A 10694-nucleotide genomic window follows, 5' to 3' on the forward strand; every position below is an offset into this window, starting at 1 on the left:
TAATTTTATTTTATTTTTAAACTTTACATAATTGTATTAGTTTTGCCAAACATCAAAATGAATCCGCCACAGGTATACATGTGTTCCCCATCCCGAACCCTCCTCCCTCCTCCCTCCCCATACCATCTCTCTGGGCCGTCCCAGTGCACCAGCCCCAAGCATCCAGCATCATGCATCGAACCTGGACTGGCAACTCGTTTCCTACATGATATTTTACATGTTTCATTGCCATTCTCCCAAATCTTCCCACCCTCTCCCTCTCCCACAGAGTCCATAAGACTGTTCTATACATCAGTGTCTCTTTTGCTGTCTCGTACACACGGGTTATTGTTACCATCTTTCTAAATTCCATATATGTGCGTTAGTATACTGTATTTATGTTTTTCCTTCTGGCTTACTTCACTCTGTATAATAGGCTCCAGTTTCATCCACCTCATTAGAACTGATTCAAATGTATTCTTTTTAATGGCTGAGTAATACTCCATTGTGTATATGTACCACAGCTTTCTTATCCATTCATCTGCTGATGGACATCTAGGTTGCTTCCATGTCTTGGCTATTATAAACAGTGCTGCGATGAACATTGGGGTACACGTGTCTCTTTCCCTTCTGGTTTCCTCAGTGTGTATGCCCAGCAGTGGGGTTGCTGGATCATAAGGCAGTTCTATTTCCAGTTTTTTAAGGAATCTCACACTGTTCTCCATAGTGGCTGTACTAGTTTGCATTCCCACCAACAGTGTAAGAGGGTCCCTTTTCTCCACACCCTCTCCAGCATTTATTATTTGTAGACTTTTGGATCGCAGCCATTCTGACTGGTGTGAAATGGTACCTCATAGTGGTTTTGATTTGCATTTCTCTGATAATGAGTGATGTTGAGCATCTTTTCATGTGTTTGTTAGCCATCTGTATGTCTTTTTGGAGAAATGTCTATTTAGTTCTTTGGCCCATTTTTTGATTGGGTCGTTTATTTTCTGGAGTTGAGCTGTAGGAGTTGCTTGTATATTTTGAGATTAGTTGTTTGTCGGTTGCTTCATTTGCTATTATTTTCTCCCATTCTGAAGGCTGTCTTTTCACCTTGCTAATAGTTTCCTTTGATGTGCAGAAGCTTTTAAGGTTAATTAGGTCCCATTTGTTTATTTTTTGCTTTTATTTCCAATATTCTGGGAGGTGGGTCATAGAGGATCCTGCTGTGATGTATGTCGGAGAGTGTTTTGCCTATGTTCTCCTCTAGGAGTTTTATAGTTTCTGGTCTTACATTTAGATCTTTAATCCATTTTGAGTTTATTTTTGTGTATGGTGTTAGAAAGTGGTCCAGTTTCATTCTTTTACAAGTGGTTGACCAGATTTCCCAGCACCACTTGTTAAAGAGATTGTCTTTAATCCATTGTATATTCTTGCCTCCTTTGTCGAAGATAAGGTGTCCATATGTGCGTGGATTTATCTCTGGGCTTTCTATTTTATTCCATTGATCAATATTTCTGTCTTTGTGCCAGTACCATACTGTCTTGATAACTGTGGCTTTGTAGTAGAGCCTGAAGTCAGGTAGGTTGATTCCTCCAGTTCCATTCTTCTTTCTCAAGATCGCTTTGGCTATTCGAGGTTTTTGTATTTCCATACAAATTGTGAAATTATTTGTTCTAGCTCTGTGAAAAAATACTGTTGGTAGCTTGATAGGGATTGCGTTGAATCTATAAATTGCTTTGGGTAGTATACTCATTTTCACTATATTGATTCTTCCAATCCATGAACATGGTATATTTCTCCATCTATTAGTGTCCTCTTTGATTTCTTTCACCAGTGTTTTATAGTTTTCTATATATAGGTCTTTAGTTTCTTTAGGTAGATATATTCCTAAGTATTTTATTCTTTCCGTTGCAATGGTGAATGGAATTGTTTCCTTAATTTCTCTTTCTGTTTTCTCATTATTAGTGTATAGGAAAGCAAAGGGATTTCTGTGTGTTGATTTTATATCCTGCAACTTTACTGTAGTCATTGATTATTTCTAGTAATTTTCTGGTGGATTCTTTAGGGTTTTCTATGTAGAGGATCATGTCATCTGCAAATAGTGAGAGTTTTATTTCTTCTTTTCCAATTTGGATTCCTTTTATTTCTTTTTCTGCTCTGATTGCTGTGGCCAAAACTTCCAAAACTATGTTGAATAGTAATAGTGAAAGTGGGCACCCTTGTCTTGTTCCTGACTTTAGAGAGAAATGCTTTCAATTTTTCACCATTGAGGATAATGTTTGCTGTGGGTTTGTCATATATAGCTTTTATTATGTTGAGGTATGTTCCTTCTATTCCTGCTTTCTGGAGAGTTTTTATCATAAATGGATGTTGAATTTTGTCAAAGGCTTTCTCTGCATCTATTGAGATAATCATATGGTTTTTATTTTTCAATTTGTTAATGTGGTGTATTACATTGATTGATTTGCGGATATTGAAGAATCCTTGCATCCCTGGGATAAAGCCCACTTGATCATGGTGTATGATCTTTTTAATGTGTTGTTGGATTCTGATTGCTAGAATTTTGTTAAGGATTTTTGCATCTATGTTCATCAGTGATATTGGCCTGTAGTTTTTTTTTTTGTGGGATCTTTGTCAGGTTTTGGTATTAGGGTGATGGTGGCCTCATAGAATGAGTTTGGAAGTTTACCTTCCTCTGCAATTTTCTGGAAGAGTTTGAGCAGGATAGGTGTCAGCTCTTCTCTAAATTTTTGGTAGAATTCAGATGTGAAGCCGTCTGGACCGGGCTTTTGTTTGCTGGAAGATTTTTGATTACAGTTTCAATTTCCATGCTTGTGATGGGTCTGTTAAGATTTTCTATTTCTTCCTGGTCCAGTTTTGGAAAGTTTTACTTTTCTAAGAATTTGTCCATTTCTTCCACGTTGTCCATTTTATTGGCATATAATTGTTGATAGTAGTCTCTTATGATCCTTTGTATTTCTGTGTTGTCTGTTGTGATCTCTCCATTTTCGTTTCTAATTTTGTTGATTTGATTTTTCTCCTTTGTTTCTTGATGAGTCTAGCTAATGGTTTGTCAATTTTATTTATCCTTTCAAAGAACCAGCTTTTGGTTTTGTTGATTTTGCTATGGTCTCTTTTGTTTCTTTTGCATTTATTTCTGCTCTAATTTTTAAGATTTCTTTCCTTCTACTAACCCTGGGGTTCTTCATTTCTTCCTTTTCTAGTTGCTTTAGGTGTAGAGTTAGGTTATTTATTTGACTTTTTCTTGTTTCTTGAGGTGTGCCTGTATTGCTATGAACTTTCCCCTTAGGACTGCTTTTACCGTGTCCCACAGGTTTTGGGTTGTTGTGTTTTCATTTTCATTCGTTTCTATGCAAATTTTGATTTCTTTTTGATTTCTTCTGTGATTTGTTGGTTATTCAGCAGCGTGTTGTTCAGCCTCCATATGTTGGAATTTTTAATAGTTTTTCTCCTGTAATTGAGATCTAATCTTACTGCATTGTGGTCAGAAAAATGCTTTGAATGATTTCTATTTTTTGAATTTACCAAGGCTAGCTTTATGGCCCAGCATGTGGTCTATCCTGGAGAAGGTTCCATGCGCTTGAGAAAAAGGTGAAATTCATTGTTTTGGGATGAAATGACCTATAGATATCAATTAGGTCTAACTGGTCTATTGTATCGTTTAAAGTTTGTGTTTCCTTGTTAATTTTCTGTTTAGTTGATCTATCCATAGGTGTAAGTGGGGTATTAAAGTCTCCCACTATTATTGTGTTATTGTTAATTTCTCCTTTCATACTTGTTAGCATTTGTCTTACGTACTGTGGTGCTCCCGTGTTGGGTGCATATATATTTATAATTGTTATATCTTCTTCTTGGATTGATCCTTTGATCATTATAGTGACCTTCTTTGTCTCTTTTCACAGCCTTTGTTTTAAAGTCTATTTTATCTGATATGAGTATTGCTACTCCTGCTTTCTTTTGGTCCCTATTTGCATGGAAAATCTTTTCCAGCCCTTCACTTTCAGTCTGTATGTGTCCCCTGTTTTGAGGTGGGTCTCTTGTAGACAACATATGTAGGGGTCTTGTTTTTGTATCCATTCAGCCAGTCTTTGTCTTTTGGTTGGGGCATTCAACCCATTTACATTTAAAGTAATTACTGATAAGTATGTTCCGTTGCCATTTACTTTATTGTTTTGGGTTGAGTTTATACACCGTTTTTGTGTTTCCTGTCTAGAGAATATCCTTTAGTATTTGTTGGAGAGCTGGTTTGGTGGTGCAGAATTCTCTCAGCTTTTGCTTGTCTGAAAAGCTTTTGATTTCTCCTTCATACTTGAATGAGATCCTTGCTGGGTACAATAATCTGGGCTGTAGGTTATTTTCTTTCATCATTTTAAGTATGTCTTGCCATTCCCTCCTGGCTTGAAGAGTTTCTATTGAAAGATCAGCTGTTATCCTTATTGGAATTCCCTTGTGTGTTATTTGTTGTTTTTCCCTTGCTGCTTTTAATATTTGTTCTTTGTGTTTGATCTTTGTTAATTTGATTAATATGTGTGTTGGGGTGTTTCTCCTTGGGTTTATCCTGTTTGGTACTCTCTGGGTTTCTTGGACTTGGGTGATTATTTCCTTCCCCATTTTAGGAAGTTTTCCACTATTATCTCCTCAAGTATTTTCTCATGGTCTTTCTTTTTGTCTTCTTCTTCTGGAACCCCTATGATTGAATGTTGTAGCGTTTAATATTGTCCTGGAGGTCTCTGAGATTGTCCTCATTTCTTTTAATTCGTTTTTCTTTTATCCTCTCTGATTCATTTATTTCTACCATTCTATCTTCTAATTCACTAATCCTGTCTTCTGCCTCTGTTATTCTACTATTTGTTGCCTCCAGAGTGTTTTTAATTTCACTTATTGCATTATTCATTATATATTGACTCTTTTTATTTCTTCTAGGTCCTTGTTAAACCTTTCTTGCATCTTCTCAATCCTTGTCTCCAGGCTATTTATCTGTGATTCCATTTTAGTTTCAAGATTTTGGATCAATTTCACTATCATTATTCGGAATTCTTTATCAGGTAGATTCCCTATCTCTTCCTCTTTTGTTTGGTTTGGTGGGCATTTATCCTGTTCCTTTATCTGCTGAGTATTCCTCTGTCTCTTCATCTTGTTTAAATTGCTGAGTTTGGGGTGTCCTTTCTGTATTCTGGCAGTTTGTGGAGTTCTCTTTATTGTGGCGTTTCCTCACTGTGTGTGGGTTTGTACAGGTGGCTTGTCAAGGTTTCCTGGTTAGGGAAGCTTGTGTCGGTGTTCTGGTGGGTGGAGCTGTATTTCTTCTCTCTGGAGTGCAATGAAATGTCCAGTAATGAGTTATGAGATGTCTATAGTTTTGGGGTGACTTTGGGCAGCCTGTATCTTGAAAGCTCAGGGCTGTGTTCCTTTGTTGCTGGAGAATTTGCTTGGTATGTCTTGCCCTGGAACTTATTGGCCCTTGTGTGGTGCTTGGTTTCAGTGTCGGTATGGAGGCATTTGATGAGCTCCTGTCAATGAATGTTCCTTGAGTCAGGAGTTCCCTGGAGTCAGGGTTTGGACTTAAGTCTCCTGCTTCCGATTATCGGTCTTATTTTTACAGTAGTTTCAAAACTTCTCCTTCTATACAACACCATTGATAAAACATCTACATTAAAGATGATAAGTTTCTCTACAGTGAGGGTCACTCAGAGAGGTTCACAGGGTTACATGGAGAAGAGAAGAGGGAGGAGGGAGTTAGAGGTGACCCAGATGAGATGAGGTGAATCAATAGTGGAGAGAGTGGGCTAGCCAGTAGTCACTTCCTTATGTGCACTCCACAACTGGACCACTCAGAGATGTTCACGGGTTATACAGAGAAGAGAAGAAGGAGGAAGGTAACAGAGGTGGCCAGAAGGATAAAAGGGGGGAATGAAAAGGAGGGAGACAGATCCAGCCAGTAATCAGTTCCCTAAGTGTTCTCCACCGTCTGGAACACACAGAAATTCACAGAGTTGGGTAGAGTAGAGAGGGGTTAGGGAGGAGACACAGGCGACCTGGTGGAGAAAAAGGAGGGTCCAAAGGGAGAGAGAGCAGTCAAGCCAGTAATCTCACTCCCTAGTGAAAAATGGGTCCTGAAGATTGGGTCCTTAAAGGTACAAAATTGGTAACAAATACATAAAAGCAAAAATTAAAAATCTAGAGTAGAGTTTGGAATTTCAAAAATACGACGTTAAAGAAAAGAAGAAGGAAAAGAAAGAGAGAAAGAACGAACAAACAAAAACAAACAAGGTCGCGAAAATTATAAAGAAAGTACAGGTACAAAATTGATAACTAATACCAGAAAGCGAAAATTAAAAATGTAGAGTAGAGTTTGGAATTTCAAAAATACAATGTTAAAGAAAAAAAGAAGAAGGAAAAAGAAAGAGAGAAAAACGAGACAAACAAAAACAAACAAGGTCATGAAAATGATAAAGAAAGTACAGGTACAAAATTGATAACTAATACCAGAAAGCAAAATTAAAAATCTAGAGTAGAGTTTGGAATTTCAAAAATACAATGTTAAAAAAAAAAAAAAAAAAAAAAAAAAAGAAAAGAAGAAAAATAAAGAGAGAAAACAAACAAACAAATACGAACAATGCACAAAAATTATAAAGAAAATACAGGTACAAAATTGATATCAAATACCAAAAAGCATAAATTAAAAATCTAGAGTAAAGTTTGGAATTTCATATATACAATGTTATATAAAAAAGAAGAGAAAGAAACAGAGAAGAAAAAAAAAAAGTCACAGAAATTATATAAAAAAACTATAGGTACAAAATTGATAACATATACCAAAAAGCGAAAATTAAAAATCTAGAGTAGAGTTTGGAATTTCAAAAATACAATGTTAAAGAAAAGAAGAAAAAAACAAAAACAACAACAACAAAAAAAAACCAAGGTCAAAAAATTATAAAATATATATATATGAAGTTTGCTGAAGAAGAAAAAAATAGGGTCTTTTTTTTTTTTTTTTTTTTTTTTTTTTTTTGCAAAGTAATAGGTTATAAAAGTGAAAATTAAAGGAACAATAGAGGACTTAAAAAATTTTTTTAATTAAAAAAAAAGAAAGAATGATCGTAAAAATAATAAAAATATATCTAGGACTTTTTTTTTTTTTTTTTTTTGTGGGTGTTGTGGGTTCAGTTCATTTTGGCTAGTTCCTTGGTCAGATTTATATTTCTCAAGATCTATAGGCCCCTTCCTATGTAGTCCGTAGTAACCACAGGGTTTTGATCTATTGCCTGTAGCTTCCAAGGCGTTTCCCTCTGTTATATCTTCTTCTGTTTGCTAGTCTCTTCAGTATCTGGTTTCGCCCTGACTCAAAGGGCACGGTGGAGGACACTTTTTTTTTTTTTTAGGCTTACTTGTTCAGTCGCGCTGTGGGGATGGGAGGGGAGGATGCTGCAAACAAATAACACTGGCGTGGGCTCGCAGTGCCTCAGCCACCCTGGGTCTGCCCCGCTCACGGCGCGTTTAGCCTCCCTGTCCACACTGCTCGGACTCTAGGTTGTTCCGCCGGGAACAATCCGAGGCTGGTCCTGGGCTGCATGCACCTCCCAGGTCCAAGCCGCTCAGGTTCAGGCACTCGGGTAGTCCTCAGGCGCAGACTCAGTTGGGCCTGCGTTTTGTGCTCTTCCCAGGTCCGAGCACCAATTTGCTCTTCCCAGGCGGCGCCAATGCTGCGACTTATTGCCTCCCGCCACTCGGTTATCTGGATGTAAAACCGGTGCACCTTCTCAGGCAGATGTTGACCGTCCAGACCCCCAAGAAGTTTTAGTTAGCAAAGAAGCCTGCTTACAATTTTATAGATAATGTCTCTCTGGGGCTGCGATTGCCCCCTTCCGGCTCTGGCTGCCTGTCACCGGAGGAAGGTCTGCAGCCGGCTATCTCTGTTCAGTCCTTTGTTCCGTGCGCGGCGGGCCTGGCGGTCTTAGGTTAGGGCTGGCTTTTCGCGTGGTAGGTATCCCACAGTCTGGTTTGCTAGCCCAAATTATTTCGCTCAGATAGCGCTCAGGGTATTCAGGCCAGATTCTTACTCTCAGCGATGCAGCCCACGCCGCACCTCCCTGCCCAGCCCCGGTTTGCTAATGGCGGATGCAGGCGTCTGCGCTGCTTCTCTGCTGGGGGAGTTACCGTAGGGCTCGCAATCTGCGAGTTTTAAATTGTTTATTTATTTTTTCTCCCTGTTATGTTGCCCTCTGTGCTTCCAAAGCTCGGCACAGATTCGGCAGTGAGAAGGTTTCCTGATGTTTGGAAACTTCTCTCTTTTTAAGATTCCCTTCCGGGACGGAACTCCGTCCCTCCTCTTTGTCTCTTTTTTTTTTGTTTTTAATATTTTTTTCCTACCTCCTTTCGAAGAGTTGGGTTGCTTTTCTGGGTGCCTGATGTCCTCTGCCGGCATTCAGAAGTTGTTTTGTGGAATTTACTCGACGTTTAAATGCTCTTTTGATGAATTTGTGGGGAGAAAGTGTTCTCCCGTCCTACTCCTCCGCCATCTTGGCTCCTCCCAGTTTTATAAATTTTTAACCTAGCATATATTAGTTTTTCCTTTTGAAGCTTTCTTCTCACCCTTTGGAACTTCTGTTTATTTTCAGATATCAGACATTCATACTTAAACTCATGAAAAACTCATAGGCCCCAGATTTTCCATGGTGGGTGTCCAAGGAATACTCTGGGTCAGACCACAGCCCCTTCCACGAGGTATGTTGGAGTAAGTACATTTTCATAGAGGTCTCCTTCTGATGCAAAACGTTCAGGACAGGATCCCTGCTAAAGGCGCAACAACTGTGTGAGCAGAGGGCCTCTGTGTGGAGGGGCCTCGGATACTGTTGTGGAATTGAGGTCCACCCAACACATCCTAATACATGGTCTGTGAGAAATCACTTCTAGTTTTCACCAGCTGGAAAACTACAAAAACAGAACAACACAAATCTTGCTACCTGCTTTCTTCTTTCCTACTTCTGCAAAACCTTTATCAGCTCAAATACCACTCAATGGTAGACTTAAAACATTCTTTTCAATAGGGCTGTGATACAAAGTTTGGTGCAGAACTTCTAACTTAGACTGTTATCTTCTGGGTCTGTAGTTTAGCCACAAAATTTTGCTCCAGGCAGATTTCAACATGTCAGATCCGAACTGAAAGATGAATGTTTCATGTATTTCCTTCACTTTAACACCACAAAGTTTTTGCAGTATTTTTCTACATGTGAAAACTGGGCAAAAACTGCACATGAAAACTACCATTCTTCCACAAGATTCTCTTTCAACAGGCAGCCTAGAATGTTCAATCTAGTCTCCTTTATCCTGAGAAGAAAACTGACTTTGTTGACGAACTAGTCCATTTTCTTCTGTTTAATCTTGTAGCAACCTTAATCAGGGGAGATAGCATGTTCCCCACTTTCCAGGTGAGGAACCCAGGGTTCAGAAAGACTTACAACATTTTTCCTTATCGTTTAGTCACTGTCATCTTCAACTCCTTGTGACCCATGGGCTGCGGTATGCCAAGCTCCTCTGTCCTCACGATCTCCTGGAGGCAAATATAAGCCTCATTGGAGGCAAAATTTAAACTCAATTCTTGCCATTACAATGGTGCAAAGCTTCCTTAAGGGCCAGTTGAGGCAAACAAGAGACTAAGAGGAAATATATTCGGTGTGCTATTCCTGCTACTTGTGTCAGTTCTGGGAGAATTTTCCATCAAAAAAAAATTGGATTTAAGTGTGCAAGGAAGATGCAAGTCAGATGTCTGGTGTTTGGTGATCCTGTTGTCTATATTCATTGTGCAGAAAGATTGATTTTCTTATTTGCACTTTGTAGTGGATTTATAGTCATCTCTTAAGTTCCAGCAAAACATCTATTTCTGCTTTATTGACTATGCCAAAGCCTTTGACTGTGTGGATCACAAGAAACTGTGGAAAATTCTGAAAGAGATGGGAATACCAGACCACCTGATCTACCTCTTGAGAAACCTATATGCAGGTCAGGAAGAAACACTTAGAACTGGACATGGAACAATAGACTGGTTCCCAATAGGAAAAGGAATACATCAAGGCTGTATATTGTCACCCTGCTTCATTTAACTTCTATGCAGAGTACATCATGAGAAACGCTGGGCTGGAAGAAGCACAGGCTGGAATCAAGATTGCCGGGAAAACTATCAATAACCTCAGATACGCAGATGACATCACCCTTATGGCAGAAAGTGAAGAGGAACTAAAAAGCCTCTTGATGAAAGTGAAAGAGGAGAGTGAAAAAGTTGGCTTAAAGCTCAACATTCAGAAAACGAAGATCATGGCATCTGGTCCCATCACTTCATGGGAAATAGATGGGAAACAGTGTAAACAGTGTCAGACTTAATGTTTTGGGGCTCCAAAATCACTGCAGATGGTAATTGTAGCCTTGAAATTAAAAGACACTTACTCCTTGGAAGGAAAGTTATGACCAACCTAGATAGCATATTGAAAAGCAGAGACATTACTTTGCCAACAAAAGTCCGTCTAGTCAAGGCTATGGTTTTTCCAGGGGTCATGTATGGATGTGAGAGTTGGACTGTGAAGAAGGCTGAGCGCCGAAGAATTGTTGCTTTTGAACTGTGGTGTTGGATAAGCCTCTTGAGAGTCCCTTGGACTGCAAGGAGATCCAACCAGTCCATTCTGAAGGAGATCAGTCCTCGGTGCTCACTGGAAGGACTG

This window comes from Bos mutus, chromosome 6 (assembly GCF_027580195.1).
Source record: "Bos mutus isolate GX-2022 chromosome 6, NWIPB_WYAK_1.1, whole genome shotgun sequence".
Lineage (NCBI taxonomy): Eukaryota > Metazoa > Chordata > Mammalia > Artiodactyla > Bovidae > Bos > Bos mutus.